The 19676-nt window shown below is 36.4% G+C and overlaps 1 non-coding gene across 1 annotated transcript; it reads left to right on the top strand.

Moving 5' to 3' along the window:
• Positions 1 to 1296: 1296 nt before the first annotated feature.
• Positions 1297 to 1403, top strand: LOC118907131 (U6 spliceosomal RNA). The gene has a single exon (XR_005022725.2). It is a non-coding gene; the product is annotated as a U6 spliceosomal RNA (small nuclear RNA).
• The last annotated feature ends 18273 nt before the right edge of the window (positions 1404 to 19676 follow it).

Genomic DNA, 19676 nt, shown 5'->3' with positions numbered 1-19676 from the left:
TATAGCTTTTCTTCTTCCTTCCTAATTACAACCCTTAAATAGAATTCGTGCCTCATATCAAATTTACCGAGTATCATAATTCTTCCAAGTGGTAAAGATACCTCAAGACAAACGCTGGGCATAGAAGCTACAGGGCATAAATATGCAAAGAAATTAAAAGCTAACTATTTCAAACAATAAGGCTTCTCTCTCACTTACCAACTTTACATTTCCCTGTATGGCCCCGGAAGATGACTGGTTAGCCAGAGACGGGTAAGATTCCTCAAGGGAGGAACAACCTAAGACAGGCACAGTCGCAGGGGGGTCATCAGGTGAGAAATTGGGGATCAACAGAGGTGAGGCTTAGAACCTCACCCCCCCTGTTCTGAGAGAAATCTTCTGCATACGTGGATGTTTTATTGCCCTTGTTTAGCTTGGATTAACACATAGTCTACAGGCACACACTTGATCATCTACATTTGCTCTCTTACAACACTAAACTATGTTTTCTACCTTTATCTTGTATCTACCTACCACTTCAGCATTTTATTACAAATAATAATAATAAAGAGAGAAATGTGGTATCCACATATAAATCAAGTATAAAAATCAAATGAGTATTCATATTTGAAATGACTGTTTATAGTTCATAATGCATGAACAAAACCGAAGGTTTCAGTGATGGCTGCCCTTGTACTGTTCACCATGTAAGAACTTATTCACTATGTAAGAATTTGTTCTCCATGTAAGAACTTGTTTGTTATGCCTCAGAAGATTGGAGACTGACGAAAATTAGGCTTGGGGTGGATTAATGATTGTGCATTGAACATTGACTCCCCTATACAGAATTTTATTGTTGTTAACAACCATTTGAATAAATATGAGAGATGCCCTCACAAAAAAAGTAAAATAAAATAAAAAAAGTACACACTTCCAATGGTAAAATAATAAGTAACAGGGAGGTAATGAATATAGTCAAGATATTGTAACAGCTTGGTATGGTGATAGCTGGTACCTAGAATTGTCATGTATATAAATGTTGAATCACTATGTTGTACACCTGAAACTAATGTAATGTAATACTGTGTGTCAACTACCCTTCAATAAAAAAAAAAATAATAGTTATCTACAAAAAAAAAAAAAATGTACTGTTTGTGACTGTAGAAGTATGCTCTGAAAATACAAGCTGACCATTAGTAAAAAAAATAAAAAAAGTAAAAGTAAAAAAATCAAAGGGTGGGTATAAATTTCTTATATATCCAATTGATAACATAATAATAAAGAACTGATAATATAATAATAAAAATACATCTTCTGGTGCTCGCTTCGGCAGCACATATACTAAAATTGGAATGATACAGAGAAGATTAGCATGGCCCCTGCGCAAGGATGACACGCAAATTCGTGAAGCGTTCCATATTTTAAAAAAAAATACATCTTCTGTGCAAGAGTATGGGAGAAAGACAAAATTACTAGGACTACAAAATAACTTTTTTGGAAACTAGTTTGATATTATATTTTTTAAACTAGTAATTTTACTTCTGAGTTTCATCTTAAGTAAATAATGAAAATGTACCCCATGATTTCAGTAAGAAATTGCTTATAATAATGAAAAAAATTAGAAACCTAAATTTTTAATATCAAGCTTTTAGACACACTAACTATTGCACATGCAATGGAATATTATGTAGCAATGCTGGTGTAACTATATCAATCTAGAAAGAAAGTATATTGTTTAGTAGAAAACCTCAGTTATTAATCATTTTCAGAGCATACCTCCATTTTGTAGCAAGAGTGTCTACTTATTTAATTGCATATACATACAGCGATACACATATAAAAATGTCTGGGAAGTTACACAGCACATAATAACAATGGAAATAAATGATAGAGGAAATTTTGTCATATCTCTTTTTGGTTTGCTTAAATACATTTTTAAATTTTTTTCTTAAAAATTTGTATTGCCTGCATAAGAAATTCTGAAAATGATACCTACTATCTGGGGTAGAAACAGCTATAGATTTCAGTCTACCTTCTGAGGTTTATTCATTCCCTATTATCTTAGCCTCTCCAGGTGTCCTCTATGTTCAATCCATGATTTCTCTATTTTACCTAGCTTTGTTGGTGACTTTAAGAGGGACCTCTAATTTGCCACTAGCTCTCAATTCCACCTAGAAGCAGAAGCCTGAAAACTTTATTAAGAATATCTTATTTTTTGTGTGATAAATAATACTGAGAGAACAATTGATAATATTCCTAATAGTTTATATTTAAATAAATAACTGCAATAACCACAGAGTTTATTTTTCTTCGATTTCTAATCATTCTTAGCCAGGAAATTGTGAGTCCCAAAGATGTGGCCATGATCCCAGTCAAATACACTGCTTGTGTCATTATCATGACACTGGACTTTAGGGTGAAATTCTTCGGTATGTCACTTTAATCTGTGCTGAACTGGTCACGTCCTAGTACCTTACAACAAATCCCTACCACCTGAAAGAATTTCAATCTAAAATGGAACCAGATTATATAAAATGAGAAATCTCACACATGGGCCCTCAGGGAAATAAAATTTAAGGACTGAGAGATTAATTTCCCATAAATGCCTGATTATAGAAAACTGTTAACACTGGAATTTTCTGAAATGATAGAGAGTTGGTCAGGGGTTGCCTCATATGGACCTTGGGAAATTTTACTTATGGTTTCCAGAGGCATGAACAAGAAACGACCCAGGTTGTTCTGGTCTTGCATGATAAGCTGAACTTGAACTTTGTATAACTAAACCACTTTTGTTTGCTAAGGAAATTTTTTAAGCTAATACCCCTTTGTTTTTTATTCTGACAGACTCTAACTGAACTCACCCCTTTTTATTCCCTACCCATAAAGATGGTCTGTGCAAGCCCTCAGTAGAGTTCCCCATGGATTGCTACAGTCTGTGTGTCCCAAACTGAAATTCCTCCATCATTGCAGAATGAACTTATCTTTTGACAGCTGCGATGTAGCAGGCTCTTTGTATTAAACAGCTCTAATTGTCTAAACAAACACACTTAGATGAGGAAACTGAGGCACTGGGAAGTTAACAAACTTTCTTCATGTCACAAATTTAGTAAATTAACTGAACCAGTATTAAAATTCATGTCTGCCTAGCTCCAAAATAAATGTCTCCTTACATATGTAGATCATCTGAAGTTTCCTTCAGCAAATAAGCTAAGTTCTGACTGTACAGAGTTTCCATTGTCTATATTTTTGAAGGATCTACCTTCTTCACAGCTCCATGCAATGTTGGCATTGTAAAAATGCCTATTTTTCCCTGACACCCTGTATAAGATGCCTCTCTAGCTCCTTATTTCCACAGGGATACTTTAGAATTGCAAAGACCCCCTCCAACACTACTCTTCACTGTGTCCCTCTAAGCAGCAATCTGTCTCCTTGATTCCCTCAATGGGCATGTTTTTATAGTCCCTGGCTATTGCTCAGAGAAAACAGCTTAGAATTTAAGAACTACATCTTTGTTATTCTCTCCTATTGCAATAAATCCTTACCTGTACACTTCATTTCCTCCAGCTGCTATGTACACCATGTTCAGGCCACAGGGGCAAGGCTATTTTCCCAGACAACTTCACTGTAAATCTATAGCTATGTCCAGAGAGTCTATGATTTTAGAATTTATCCATCATTTCTTTAAATGAACTTGTCTAAATGAATTGTTTGAACCATTTCAAGAAATGGAGGGAAATTCAGTTATTATTCAAAAAACTAAGAAATCTACAAATTATTGTATTTGGCTTGCACATGTGTTCTATAACATTTTGTCACTCCTTTACAGAAATTAAAACTTCCTCAACATGTTTATCTGATACTAACATCAAAACTTTCATCATGATTAGCTGGAGAAGATGACTTAGAAGCTTACAAAATAATGAATGATGAAAAGACCATCAGAAGCTAAAGTTGCTATGAGGAGTCCGTCAATAACAAGTAATTTCATAAACATGCATCATTGCCATTTGCATGACTCAAAATTTACTTCTGAACAAAAGTTGATTAAATTTTTATTGGAAAAATATTGACTAATATTTTGTTTACAGTGACAGACTAAAGCAGAACTCACATATAAAGTATATATTTTCAATTTAAATAATATCTAATATTTCATGAAAATCATGGGATTCCTTCTCCATTAGAGAGATGCAGAGATGAGTAAATTTCAGGCTAATAAATTGAGACAAAGCTTAGTTTATTTGACCATTTAAATATTTGCATTTAGGGAAAACAAAAATATACCTACAATTGACTATAAAATTGTGTTGGTCTTATAAAATATTGCCACTGAGTCATCATACATTATTTGACAACAATATGAAGAACTTATTCAAGAGAAGTTGAGGACAATCGCCCCTGGGAAGAAAAGCATTCTAAAGAGGAGACAGATAACCCCTCCCAGGACACCACAGGCATAGAACACAAAACTGGTTCCAGGGCAGGGGGACCTGGGGTTTCAGAAGGCAGTGCTGTGAGCAGTGTGGAAAGAAAGTCAGTAAAAACGATGGCTAATAATGGTGGGTATTCAGAGAAGGAACACAGGTTACTTGGAATTTGAGAAGCCAGAAAAGAGAGATTCTAAAAATCAACTCTCAAGACGATTAAGACAATGAAGAGATAAATTAATAAAAGGCATTTTTTAAATTGTCTTCTATGTCATGCAATACAAACTACTTTTGCAATTCATATTTGGCTACAACTGTTTATGCATTTCTGGCTATCTGCATGGATTTCTTATTAAAGTGATCCCATGCTGAGATAGACCACAGAGTAGCTCAGCTTTAAAACAGACATAATTAATGTTTATATGTAATATCTAAAAATAAATATTTTAATCACCAATATTTAATATATTCATCTATTGGCATTAATCCTATTCAGTGATAACATAATGTGAAACATGTTACAAATAATCTAATACAGATAGTTTATTAATTTTAAATGACCAGAGAATTACTGGTTTAATGACAATCATATCATCAATTACAAATTTTTATTTTGATATAATAAGTAGTTTTAAATCTCATAGGTAACCACTTTCATTTTTGTATTAAAAATGAAGAGCCACCAAAAAAAATATAGTGGTAGTTGCAATATAAGAACCTATAAAAACGATTACTGGAAAACATTAATTTACATGCCACATATGGCATATTTCAATTTTATGGTTTATGTATTTTAAGCAATTAAACCTATTATTTCAAAAGAAGATTTATTCACATGTAGAGAGAAGAAGATAACCAAAAATTATATAATAAAATATTGGAATTATGCAAAAAATTTACCTAAATATCATGATATTAATATAGTTAAAATTGAATTGTTGGAAATGAGGCATTCATTCCATAAGCTTTAGAGTAGGCATCTTATTTTTCAATAAGGCCTAACAAACAATAAATTAAACAGAGTTTTTAAATAGTTGATATTTTTCAATCTACTTAATTATTATTTATTTTATTCATTTACATATATTATTTACATATGACTTATACATTTTATGTATATGTGAGATGAATACAGTTTCTACTTTAGTGTGTAATACTGTGTTAATTGTGTGTGTGTGTGTGTGTGCGTGTGTGTGTGTAGAGAGAATGAGAGTGAGAGAACAGAAAAGTTTCTTACTCTAAGGTGATGGACTGTGCTAATGGTTGTAATCAGCACCCAAACTGATAAAGTCACATTCAGATACTAGATAAATAACAGATTTTTCCAAGGTTATTAGAAAGAGGAAGAACCAGAATATTGTATATAAATGAATTCAGTGTTAACTTATTTAAAGGCTTAGACTAAATAATGAATATATAATTTATCCTTCACATCAAGAAGGGTAGGAATTTTTTGTTGTACACAGTGATGAAATAAATCCCCCCTACACAGACATTGAGGAGTTGATGTGAAGGATACCACATTTAATCTCAGAAGATGGAACATAGTAATAATTCACATACAAAAAAATATACAAGAGAGTGAGAAAGAAAGGAAAGAGAAAAAGAAAGATCTAGCGGATTATCCCCACACCAACAACTAGAGGGCAGTAGTGTTTCCCAAAGTAAGAGAAAGCCATCACTTCCTGACCCCTGTTCAAACCACTACCACCTCCTAGTCATAAGCAATTAGGTTCCAGGCCACCTGAGCTTTGAGTAGGTGAACCTAGAACAGAAGTGATGAAGATCAAAGACATGTTGGAAGGAACAACATTGGGAACACTGAAGATGGGATGAGTTTGGTGGGAATCGGGGAGACCAGGCTTTACTATGTGCCATGCCTCCAGGGCAGGGGGTCTCCGGGAGAAGCTGGACAATGTACCACAGTCTAGAGGACAGTAGCCAGGGCCTCTGTAGGAGTATTTTGGCTCATCAGACAAGACTGCAAGTGGTAAGACATAAAGGAATAATACCCATTTCTGAGGTGTGCTGGGGTCACTGCCAGGCAAGCAGAAGACAAAGTGGAGCAGTGGCGACAGGCAGCAAAGGGATGGTGACAAAGGTGACAGTCCCTGTGTCTGGGCCCGCATGGGCTTGGCTGTCAGCATGAACTCCTGGGGCCTGAGATTCAAAATTCAAGTGGATCTAATCCTTAAAATCACCACCAGTTCTAGATACACTCTTTAATTCTATGATTGTGCTAAAATACTGTCGCTAAAATCATTTTTACTGGAATAGGCACTGGAATTATTTCATTATACTCATGCTAAAAGTAAAATGTTTGACCTTGTATCTAGCTAACCACATTTAAAATAAATTAATTTACCTTGAGATTAATAGATGAATAAATACCTTAAAATATAATTTGATTGCAATTTAAGGATTATAGATATAAATATGTTGAATATTCAAGTTATGTGTCTATAATTTGGCTAGGAAAAAGTCTTATTTTTATTAAAAATCAAAAGATAACAGCTTTTTCAAAGACTTGAAAAATTGGAGAAATACAGTTAAGTACAAATGCAATGTTCATGTTCTGTGGACAGATGACCAAATTTTGACTTTATAGAAACACTTGGTGTAGTAAGGAAACTTCAAGGGCATCTGGTGTTAAATCCTCTCATTAGCATCCCATACCACTCCTACTGCTATGAGAATATTACATCCCAAGGTTCTGCTTCTCCAGAGGCAGTCAGATGCATCTTTAGGCAGCTTGGTTGGCTAGTAAAAAAAAAAAAGAAATCTTGCTTACATTAATCTAAAATAATTCTCCTAGAAATGTCCTCTCTTTTTCATTCCATTCTGAATTTGCAAGTCTACAAGGAACAAATCAATTGCTTCTTGCACATGAGAGCTTTTGGTGTCTTTGAGAGGAACCCTCGGATTCCCCTGCAGTCCTCACTTCCATGGATTCAATATCACAAGTCCTTCGGGGAGTCTTCTCCTGTCATACTTCAATTCCCTTTACAATTCTCAGCTCTGAATATCTTCTAGTTTCTCAGTATCTCTCTAAAAGTCAGGTGCTCCAAGCTAAACAAAATGTCCCAGCTGAAAAGCAACCAAGTGAGAAGAAAACAGAACCATCACTTCCCTCATTCTATACGTTGATCAATACAGCCAAGGTCAGGTGAACTTTCCATGGAGGTGTGAACTGCTATGATTCCTATCAATGACATGACTCACTATGTACATATCAATTATTCCTCAATATAGCTTTAAAAAGTAAAAAGAAGGACACACTCTTTTATTTAAATAAAAAGCCATGGGTTGCCATGCCATCTGGATAGGACTGAATTTTCCAGAAATAGTCTACACTCTCTAAAATACACTTTCACCTTCTTTCACTCATTAGGTCGCCTTCTCTCAATACAGAAAGGAAAAGAGCAACCCTACATACATACTTCCAAATGTGCAATATGGGCACCTATTCTGGAGAAGGTATTTGGCACTAAAATTGGCCACTGAGGCACACAGCAGCACCCCTTTCTTTGTTGTCTTTTTAAGAGGTCCAGCTCATCAGAATTAGCATCTTCAAAGGTAACAAATCCCAAACATAAGAGTCTTTTTCTATAAGCTGTCCAAAACTTAATTTTATGTGCCAGAAATTTAAGGGAAATGGTATTTGTTTTGCTATTCTGGCACCATTCCCCTCAGTCATTTGAAACAGAAAATTAAAAGATTTTTTCATCAACAGCACTGAAAAAGAATGGCACTGAATAGAACATTAAAAATATGATATTAATGCAGGATTATCTTTTGTTTCAACTAAAATTTCCTATCTCAATCAGTATAGGTGCATGAAGAGCTATTTCAGAAATAAATAAAACTGCTAATATTCATTATCTTCTTGTTAATTATTGTGTATATGTGTGCTTGTATGTGTAAAAATGAAAGTATCATTAAGAATAAGCTTGTCACTCGATGGTGTGTTTTTATTCTAATCAAAGTCCCCACTGTACTTGTACCTAAAAGGTGTCTGATCTTTTGTGTATCATATTAAGATCTTGATCACAAAATCAGGAAATCAGGCTAGTATTCATGCAAATAATCATTTTCCTATGAATCTCACTTAACAAATACATCCATTGCCTTAACTAAAGTTACTCTGAGCAAACAGTTTAGGATAAAAATTCCCTTTTGCATTCAGGAGAATATTCTCAACATGTGTTCAAGAGACCAAAGTAGAGACCCTTTCTGATTCAATCCAGTTTTGCAAGTGCTGGTCACTTAATAATTTATTTGTTGGCATAATATTTATTATGCATAAGTGTATTCACCTGTATTTTTCTGCAATGACACTCTTGGCTATGTGGCATTTAAAGTACTGTCTCCCATGGACATGATAGGGCAGCTCCAGAAAACTGTAGTAGCAGCTACATGAACACCACATTCTTTTTCATGGGCTAGTAATTTAACACTTGTGACATCTTTAGATTATTGAGACACACAGACCCCTGCCAGTTTACTGTTAATGCAGTATTTCTTTACATGAACTAGAGTCAGCCATTTTAACTGGAAAAGTACTTCAGAGATCATCTAATCCAGTTCACTTTCTGTTTAGAAAGAAAATCAAAGCCCAGATGGGTTGATCAGGAAGCCATATAATCCAAAATTATACACCTGGCTCTCCTGAGTTCTGCTCAGTGTCACTACAGCATTTTACCACCCTCTCTAACGCATAAAAGGTTGAATTAAATATAGAATTTTGAATATTTAAAGAGGCAAAGAACATTTTCTTAACAGTGAGATATTTTTCCAACTGTATCTTGTCTCCACCTGCCTAATCTTCATAGAACATTCTCTGCTATCCTCTTTACCTAAATGTCTCCTCCTTGTCTTTTAGAACTCAGCAGAAAGGTCATTTCCTCAAAGAGCCTGTCAGCACCCATATTAATTTGGGTTTGCCTATTAGATAGTTTCCTTTTCACAGCATCACCCCACTTACAAATGCATGTTATTCTGCAGTTGTGTGATTAATATCTGCCACCCCTACTAAATTCAAAATCAGGTAAGGTCAGGATGGCATCTCTGATTTACCAGCCATGTATACCAGCTCTTAAAGCAGAGTTCCAGCACCCAGTAGGTCCTCAGTACATAGTGCTGGATGTCTGAGTCAGCCCCTCGAGCCAACTTGTATAGTTTTGGACTGAATAACAAAGTTGAGAAGACCACTAGAGACATAGGTTACTTCTGATCTGGATTTAGAAAATGTTAGAAAGTTTTCATGTAAAGTTCAAGAAAAGATAAAGTTGAAATATGTCCATAGTAATTAAAAATCAAAGTTGTTTCCACAGAGTGACCCTAGGTTAGCTTCCTGTCTCTTTGACCTGTTCTGCTTTTGCCATAACTTTCATATCACTCTGGTGTTCAAAAGGCCTAGAGATCATGGTGAGCGTTCCGAGAAACTCAAAATGCATTCAAAAAAAGAAAAGATAAAACCCAAGTTTGCAAGAATATATTGCTTCCTCATTCACACTTCATTTGCACTTTCCTCTTTATCCTGTTGCCAACTGCTAAAGAAGGTGCAAGTTCATGGGTATCCCAAAACACATTTCAGTGGTGAGCATATTTAATGATTATTTTTCTTTATTGGGTCGGTTAGAAAATAATGAACCATTGTATAGGGTTTTTCTGATCTGTCTAAACTCAGCAGTGGCTCTTTCTTCTTGTCACTCCTTTGAGTCCTGCTTCTGTTTCACTCCACATCTTCATAAGCTACACGTTATCCTCCCCAACCTCTTTCTTTACCTCTCCTGAAGTTACTTTATGAAAAATTTCTTAAGGCCTTTCTCTTCTCATATATTCTACAAGCATTCAGAAACATTTACTGAGGGCCCACATCTCTGTGTTCAGTATTTTCCTTCTTGATGACCTTTCAAAGCTTATTTGCTTTTCTTCTACAATTTATGCATTTTTTAAATTTCTTTTGGTATTTTCAAGTGCCATTTAAACACTTTTCAAAATCAATAAAGTTGATTTTTTATGATTTATAGAACAAAAGCTCCAGAAACTTCACTGAATTCATAAAAACTTCCAGAGCGTTATACTATAGATATCTTAAGCCTGCTTAAAATGATCTTTTATACTATTTTGTATAATTCCCTGCTATACACAAATGTCCAAATAGTAGTGTTAGGTCATCTTTCCACCTGTCCTTCCACCATACATATATAATAACATTAAAGGGATCTCCTTTTCTTTCCCTTATCCTCATTTATTGATAGCTTAGTCGGTTCAGGCAGCTATAACAAAATACCATAAATTGGGTGGTTTATAAACAATACAAATTTATTTCTTACACATCTGGAGGCTGGAAGTCCAAGCTCAAGGCGCGGGCACTTTCAGTGTCTGGTGAGAACCCACTTCCTGGTTCACAGACAATGGACTCTGTCCCCTAATCACTGAGAGGTAAGGGAGTTTCTCTGTGACCTCTTTCATAAGGGCGTTAATCCCATTCAAGAGGGCTTCAGCCACATGACCTGATCGCCTCTAGAAGGCGCCACCTCCTAAACTGCTACTTTCAGGGTTAGGATTCAACATGGAAATTGTGGAAAGACACGAACATTCAGACCACAGCACCTGGCAAAAGCCATGCATCAAAGGAAATGCCCGCCTTGCGGTATTACCAAGGGAAAATTTTGAGAAGTCAGGTCTATGGATATGGAATTTACTAAAATAGTTCTCATAATTCACCACATCACTCTTTTGCTTTGTATTGCTTTATATTTCCTTCCTCTAATTTGAAAGGTTTTCAGACTCTCAAGCATTTTTCCAGTTACCACAAAGGTAGCCTGTTTTTCGTTTTGTATTCTGTTCCTTTTTAGCCTTTCTAGCTATGATTCTCCCTTTTTTTTCAAAAACCTTATGTATTTCACTCTATTCATCTTGTCTTGCCCCAATTCCAATTTAATGAACCAGTGTGCCAATTTCTTTTTTACAAAATCCAAATCATTACTATGTTTTCCTTTTCAAAGATTTGGAAATGTTGTTTTATTCTTCCTTTTTCAGTGCTTCCCTCTTGTTAGTACTCCAAAGTTATACTATAACTTTAAGAAATGCATTAATACTGCTTTAGTGTAAGCACAGGGCCATGGGGCATGACAGGTTCAGAGCTATGCCAGGTGAATGAGCTAATATATTTCTCTTGTTTTGATAAAGTCTCTCCACCCTTAGGACTTCTCTTGTCAAACAGTGAGCTAAGGTATTGTGTTAAGAGAAGCTGGGAATGGAAAACATGAGACAACATTGCTTATAATATTTTTATGAATGCCTCTTTATGGAGTGAAAGTTGGATGAACACTTTGCTTGACTCCAGTAGAATGGAGCAATACTTGTGGCTAAAATTTAAATCTAGTGTCACATAGTCTTTGTTGTCTACAGTTTTTAGTTGTATCAGGATTCCAAAAAGGTCCCACATTCCACTTGGAATATTTTAATAATTTTAAAAGTTATAGTATCTCACTAAGTTATTCTAAGAATTAAATGTGGAAATGTTAAAACATTGGTTATTGTTATATATTTCTTTTTTTTCTTAATTGTGTAAGATACTGTTTTTTTATTACATAGATGTATCAGTCAAGTTCAGCGAGAGAAATAGAAGATATATAGTAAGGGATTTATTGCAAAGAACTGGCTTACTTGATTTTCAGGGCTTGTTTGGCAAGTCCAAAGCCATAAGGCAGGACCACAGGAAGGGCAGGCTAGAACTTTTGTGCATAAGCTGAAGCTGAAGTCACAGGCAAAATTTCTTCTGGGAAATCTTCAGTTCTGCTCTTAAGAACTTTAAATTGATTAAATTAGACCCACCCATATTATCTGGGATAATCTCCTTTGTGTAAATGTTAATTGATTATGAATATTAATCATATTCTACAAAATAACTTCACAGCAACACCTTGATTATTGTTTGAATGAAACTGGGTATATACATGAAACTGATCACAATAGTTTAACCATTATCAATTATTATAATCATAAAGCGTAAAAAAGCAAAATAACAGTGGCAAACAAAAATAATACATTTTTGCTAACAAGTCTACAGTTCAGCTGGGTAATTCTCCCATCTTACCAAGGCATCTGCGGTTTCATTGAGACATATTAACCCAGGTTAATCTTGGATGGAATGACGCAGTTCTTCTCCAGGTAGTTTCTCATCTTCAGTAGGCTAACAAGGGCTTGCTCTCATGGTGGTGGTAAGATCCAGAGACAGCAGGAATGCACACAGCCTCTTGAGGCCTAGATATTTAAAGTTGACACCTATTGTCTCAACCACGGTCCATTGGCCAAAGTAACTCACTAGGACTGCCAAAATTCAGGAGATGAGGAAACTGATGCTCCTTCCCAATGGAAGGAGCTATAAAGTCATTTTTTAAAGGGCATGGATTTAAAAAGAGCTAGAAAATTGGGATCATTTTTGGAATAAATCTACCATAACTAGCCAATAAAAAATAGTAAACTAAAACATCTAAAGATTTCTAAATTATTTGATATGCTGTTTTTGTAAAACTTCAATATCTTGTTTATACAGAGATCAAGAAGTTCTAATTTTATACTAATGCAAAATGGACCTAGAGCATCATCTAGATTTCATATCAATTTGAAATGTAGTAATGTTCAAGGTCAATTGTTTATCAGGCATATATCAGAAGGCAGGATACAAATGCCAAGAAGGTAGATGGTAGAATTAATTTGTGGTTCAAACTTTGTATAGTGGATAGTTCAAGTAGAAAAGGAGGTGAAGAAGTGAATGAATACAACAAGTGGTTGAAATTGTCAGATGTAAAGAAACCCTGACACTAATGAAATGGAGGAAGCCAGGGAAATAGAGATAAAAGCCTGGTTGAAATGTGTGCATGGAAGGCAAGCCCTGTCTTAACATCTGTGAAGCCCTAAGGCAAGAGGACAAATGAAGACCCACACACCATATACCTCAATATTGTTAAGTAAAAGTCCATTAGAAAATTACTAAATAAAATATATATTCTCTTCATCTCTTGACAAACCTATCTTTATCACAACCTGGAAAGGCCAGGACCACATCAGAATGGGTAATACAGGAAGAACCGACCACAGTCTCAGGCTGACCATCTTCTCTCCTACCCAGCTTTATCCACACTAGGTGTGGCCTAGTGCATGTGGAACTCTCACACATCCGAGCTCCATCACTTCCTTACAAACAGTTGCTATTTGACCAGATACTGAACCTATAAAATTAATATCCTGATGTGAATCACCCTCAATAGCACTGACCTGGGAAAAGGTCTAGTTAGGTGCTAAAAATAGGATTGGACCCTTAAGCAAAGAATTCCAGCATCCATACACACTGCTCAAGTAGCATTTAGTTATGCTTGTTGTAATGGACTTGAAAAATCCAGCTGTCTGTAGGTTATGAAATATCACAGAGCTCCATTAGGATTTTAACATTTGGGGAAAAAATATCATTCCACCACCTCCTAATTAATGCAATTGCTAAAAATATAATTAAGTAGGAACAATTTTCACATCAACAGAGCAGTCATAACAGTGCTTTTGGGAATACAGGTTGTAACCCATTAGTTAATCATGACTAGAATGTTTTTAATGAAATAGAAAATAAAGCAAGTTGTACATAACTATTGCTTGATTAAACTCTTACCTCAGTTGTATATAAAATATGTAACAGAGATATAAATACTTTAAAATATTTTATTATTTATTATATACCTATTTATTGCCCGAACATGTACTGAGTGCCTATTGTGCTAACATTTGGAGGAAGAATTGATCTTAAAAGACCTAGAAAGTTTCCTTACAAAGCTCATAGTCCAAAGGCACAGGCAAATAATTATGGAGGCAATAAAGCATTAAAGTAGAAAAGTATAAGTTTCCAAGGGAGTTTATAAGTGATTTAAAGGGTATGGAAAAACTAAAGGTTACAACCCGTTAATTAACCATGACTAGAATGTTTGTAAGGAAATGGAGAATAAAGTGTGTTGTGACTTTTTATGTTTATAATGAAGTAGAAAATAAAGCGTGACTTTTTAGAGGAGGCATTGATTAAGCTGATACCTAAAGAATGAGTAGGAGTGAGCCCAGAAAAGAGTCGGGCTAGTATATTCAATGCAGGAATCTACAACATGAGGCAAGAAAGAAAACATCATGTTAAGAAAATAGAAGGAATTCAGCCCAGAGCATAAAGTGAGATGACTGCAGATGAGACAGGGAGGTCATGCACGGGCCAGGTTATTCCTGGCCTTAAATCAGGAAAAGTGGGAACCTGTGAAGGTTTGTAAGTAGGTTGGTGACATGATCACATTTTCATCTTAGCTGACTATGGAATGGAAAATGAGAGAAATAAGACAGGAGATTAGGTGACAAGTTAGGTACCATCCAGACAAGAGTGGCGATGGTCTGGTCTAGGTCAGTGAGAGTGAGAGTGAGAAAAGCATCATTTAATTGGATGTTGTCACCAGTGCACATGACCTTTGCCCACTGAAGTTAGTGTAGGAGCCCATTTGTGGCAAATGAATGTGCTCAGCACAATTATTAGTCAACTTGAACAGCTTAAAAGATGTACAGGTATCTATGGCCACTAGGCAACTGAATAAAATATCCAAACCCCTGCAGAGAGGTCTGTGCTGGAGATAAATAAAGATACACAAGCTTGAGTGAATAAGTGGTAACTGGACACTTTCAGGGTTTGAATAACCATGAGAAAAGAGAATTGGCCAACAGTCTTTGAACTTACCAGATCAAATGTAAACCTTTTAAACTAATATTTTGTTGTCTCCACTTACCATCTAAAAAGAAAACACATAGATAATAAAACCTACCTATCCACATAATTATATCCTAAAGGATATAATCAGAGTAAAAGAATATAATAATGAAGGGTTCATACATTCATCCTCTGTGTAGGATAAGGTGAACACAGCATGTATGAAGGTAAACATACTGAGTCATGGTCTGTAAGTGATTCAGGTTCCCAAGAGGGGTTCCCAAGTGGGGAAAGGGCTTTCCAGAATTGTGAGGAACTCCCAGGTAAAGTTCTGAATTACACAGTACATACTCTTCCTCACATTCCACAGAGTTTCAGTCCCAGAAAACAACACAAACACAAGCAAAAATATTTTGTTTATACTTAAAACAGAGGATTCAAGGACAAACTTGTCCTTATAAGTATAAATTATACTTGTAATTAGGTTTTGAGTTTTCTCCCCCCATACTCTTCACATGGGTATCAGGCAGGACATTTCAAAGTTACTTGGAACTCAGGAAGCTTCTTCACTGTGTCTATCTCTACTTGATTTTTTAAACGTATCTAGTATCCCTCACCCACTTCTCTTAACAAGCTGATAGTCCAAAACCTCAAATGTTATAACAACTAAAACTGCAGAATTCCTAAAATATCCCATAGAGAGAAACACCACAACTGATTTGCGAATAAAAAATAGAAATTTCTAAGGAAATAGAAAACAAATAGAGAGATAGGATGAAAATAACTCCTAAATGTAGTAAAGACATTATCTTATTCCTTATTTTATTTGACCCTTAACCAGCATTTGCATCTAAATTTGATAACAACCTGGGCCTGGAGAGCTATTGGGAGCAGTGTTAGGGGAGTCTTTGTAGGAAGGAGTACAGAACGTATTTATGAGCATTGAAGAATGAGGACACAAACAGAAGCTACTGACATCTGCCAGGTGCATGGGTAGATTTATTAACTCAATTTGATTTTGTGCTGTTAGCCATTTTGTTTTATGCCTTAGATGAGAAAGACTCAAGTATGAATAAGAGCTTAAATGAAGGGAGGTGTCACTGGACAAAGAGAAGTCAAATATGCAGGAGAGGGTTCCATTTTTTTACCTGACTGTGGCAGGTAATGGGTGGAGGAACCTGGAGCACAGTGGAAGGGATTAACCTCATGCAGCCAAGGGAAAGCTGATGACATCTAGATACAAGTACAGTCTCAGGTCTGGGGCCAGGAGTCTGAGGGGTTCTCCTCCAATGACTGGCACTTTCTCAGTGAAGTCAGAGATGCTGGGATCCAAGAGAATAAGACAGGAAGTGGAAGGATCGGAAATGTAAGAAGGGAGAATGTCTCAGTATGCTGTGGATAATGGAAAAACATGCATAAAGAAATGTATTCTGAAAATGGAGAAAGTTATCTAAAATAGTATTGAACACTGATTACAGTATTTTTCTGCAAGTTGAATGTTGAAAAAAGTGTTCTGGAAACATATAGTTTCAATGAAGTACCATAAAACAATATTCTCTGACAACTATAAGGAAAAAACTATTTAATACTCCAGGAATTGGGTGAATGATAGAGGAGAAAGGAGGATATAACATTTCCTCTGTGTAAAACTTATATACTGCCAAAATACTCCTTAGTTTCAAAGCAAGAAGTTATAATCTGCTTTAAACCTACATGCTGTATAGTCAGTCAGATAATAATCTACTTAAAAGATTTGGTTCTTAGATCTATTTGTGCCTATCACTGCAGGATGTTTTTTAGATGCCCTGAAAGAGGGAAAGAAAATAAATACACAAACCACATTTTCAAATGTCAAGTTTTAGGCAGGGTTGATGGATTCTTCAGAAAGTTAACCAATGGACTGCATTAATTGCAAAGCACTTTCCTGCATGAATAAAATGTAAGGCCATTCACTTTCCTCCTAAGTAAACATTCCCACTGCAACAGTATCAGGAACACAGTCTTCCACTATGTTCTGATGCATACATGAGGGAGGGAATCAAAAGGAGAGGAATTAGACCTCAGGACCCTGAAAGGATTGTAATTTCAAGACTTTAATAACTCAGTAACTTAGGGTGTTGCTTCTTTTTGAAAAGCTGAGTAGCTGAATTTTAAACCTTCACTTTCCCCTAGTGGAACTGAGGAATTTGTAGCTGTCACAAACTGGATTCAACACATTTAGACACCGGCTTGGTGTTGTAGGAACAGTTGTGAAAAATAGAATGCTTGCATGTATTTGCCCACACTTCAAAAAATCTTAGAGAATTTTTAACTGTAGTTTCCCCAGAGGAATGAAATTTGAAATTGAGGGAGACCTTAATATTTTTGCTTTATACAATTTAAACATAAGTTGTTTTATAAGGAATATATATCACATTTGTAATACAAGAAAGTTAATTTAAAAAGTGATAGCTTAAAAGTCAAGAAAGTAGCTACTTCTGGAAATATTGAAAGACTGGAGTAACATTTGAGAAGGGTTGTGGAGAGATCTTGTGTAGTTGGTGATAGTATTTTAATTTTTGGTCTGAAGAGTGGTTATCTGGCTCATCACTTCATAACACTTTTTAAAATTTTTTTACAGCTTTCTCTTGTACTATTTTCAGGTATATTTACTTTCATGATAAAACTGCTTCAAAAAGGAATCATCAAAACCAATTACCAAGGGAGGCAGAGCCAAGATGGTGGTGTGAGTAGGTAAGTGGGAATCTCCTCCCAAAAACATACATATTTTTGAAAATACAACAAATACAACTATCCCTAAAAGAGAGACCAGAACACACAGGACAACAGCCAGACTACATCCACACCTGCGAGAACCCAGTGCCTGGTGAAAGGGGTAAGATACAAGCTGCAGCCCGGCGGGACCCGAAGTCCCTCACCCCAGCTCCCAGCAGGAGGAGAGGAGTCAGAACAGGGAGGGAGAGGGAGCCCAGGACTGCTAAACACCCAGCCTTAGCCATCTGCGCCGGAGCGCAGACACAATGTGCATGCGTGGGGTGCTGGAAACTAGAGAAGCAGGACAGTAAGACCTGTGAGCGGGTCCCGAAGCTGACACCCATGGGACAAAGAAAAACGAGTGTTTTTTGAAAGTCTTAAAGGGACAGGGACCCCACAACTGGATGGAAGCATCCAGGCTCACAGTCCAACAGCTGGAAATTCCAGGGAACTCTGGGCACAATAACCCCATTGGCAAAAGCTCTGAGACCCCACATGGAGGTAAACAGCCAAACAGCGCGCCGTCCATTAACCCTCCGGGGCCCGCCATAGCAGAGCAGCAGCCTTAGGCTGGCCACGCCCACAGCAAGGGAGCTTCCTCAATACCGACCAGGCAAGATACAGAGATCCAGTCTATACGCAATTGCCCAACACAAGCCACTAGGGGTCGCAGTTGTCCCAGTAAAGAAAGGCCAGGAGCAAGTGGAAAGAGTCTTGGCTCTCCCAGCTGACAGACGAGTCAATAGCATACCACTGCACCTATAAACATGAAAAGGCAAAAAAATTTGATCCAAACAAGACTAACTCAGACAGGTTCGACATCTTCTACATCTTCCCCAGAGAAGGAACCTGGGGAGATAGATTTAACCAATCTTCCAGAAAAAGAATTCAAAACAAAAGCCATAACCATGCTGATGGATTTGCAGAGAAATATGCAAGAACTAAGGAGGGAGAATACAGAAATAAAACAATCTTTGGAAGGACTTCAAAGCAGAATGGACGAGATGCAAGAGACCACTAATGGACTAGAAAAGAGAGAACAGGAATGCAGAGAAGCTGATGCAGAGAGATAAAAGGATCTCCAGGAATGAAAGAATATTAAGAGAATTGTGTCACCAATCGAAACGGAATAATATCTGCATTATAGGGGTACCAGAAGAAGAAGAGAGAGAAAAAGGGAGAGAAAGTGTCTTTGAAGAAATAATTGCTGAAAACTTCCCCAAACTAGGGGAGGAAATGGCCTCTCAGACCACAGAGGTACACAGAACTCCCATGACAAGGGATCCAAGGAGGGCAACACCAAGAAACATAATAATTACAATGGCAAAGATCAAAGACAAGGACAGAGTATTAAAGGCAACCAGAGAGAAAAAAAAAGGTCACCTACAAAGGAAAACCCATCAGGCTATCATCAGACGTTTCAACAGAAACCTTACAGGCCAGAAAAAGAATGGCATGATATACTTAATGCAATGAAACAGAAGGGCCTTGAACCAAGAATACTGTATCCAGCATGATTATCATTTAAATATAAAGGAGGGATTAAACAATTCCAAGACAAGCAAAAGTTGAGTGAATTTGCCTCCCACAAACCACCTCTACAGGGCATCTTACAGGGACTGCTCTAGATGGGAGCACTCCTAAAAAGAGCACAGAAGAAAACACCCAACATATGAAGAAAGGAGGAGGAGGAATAAGAAGTGAGAGAAATAAAGAATCATCAGACCGCGTTTATAATAGCTCAATAAGTGAGTTAAGTTAGACAGAAAGAAAGTAAAGAA

This window comes from Manis pentadactyla, chromosome 1, assembly GCF_030020395.1.
Source record: "Manis pentadactyla isolate mManPen7 chromosome 1, mManPen7.hap1, whole genome shotgun sequence".
Taxonomy (NCBI): Eukaryota; Metazoa; Chordata; class Mammalia; order Pholidota; family Manidae; genus Manis; species Manis pentadactyla.
Note: the sequence above shows the minus strand (reverse complement) of the source record. Positions and strands in the feature narration are given on the sequence as shown.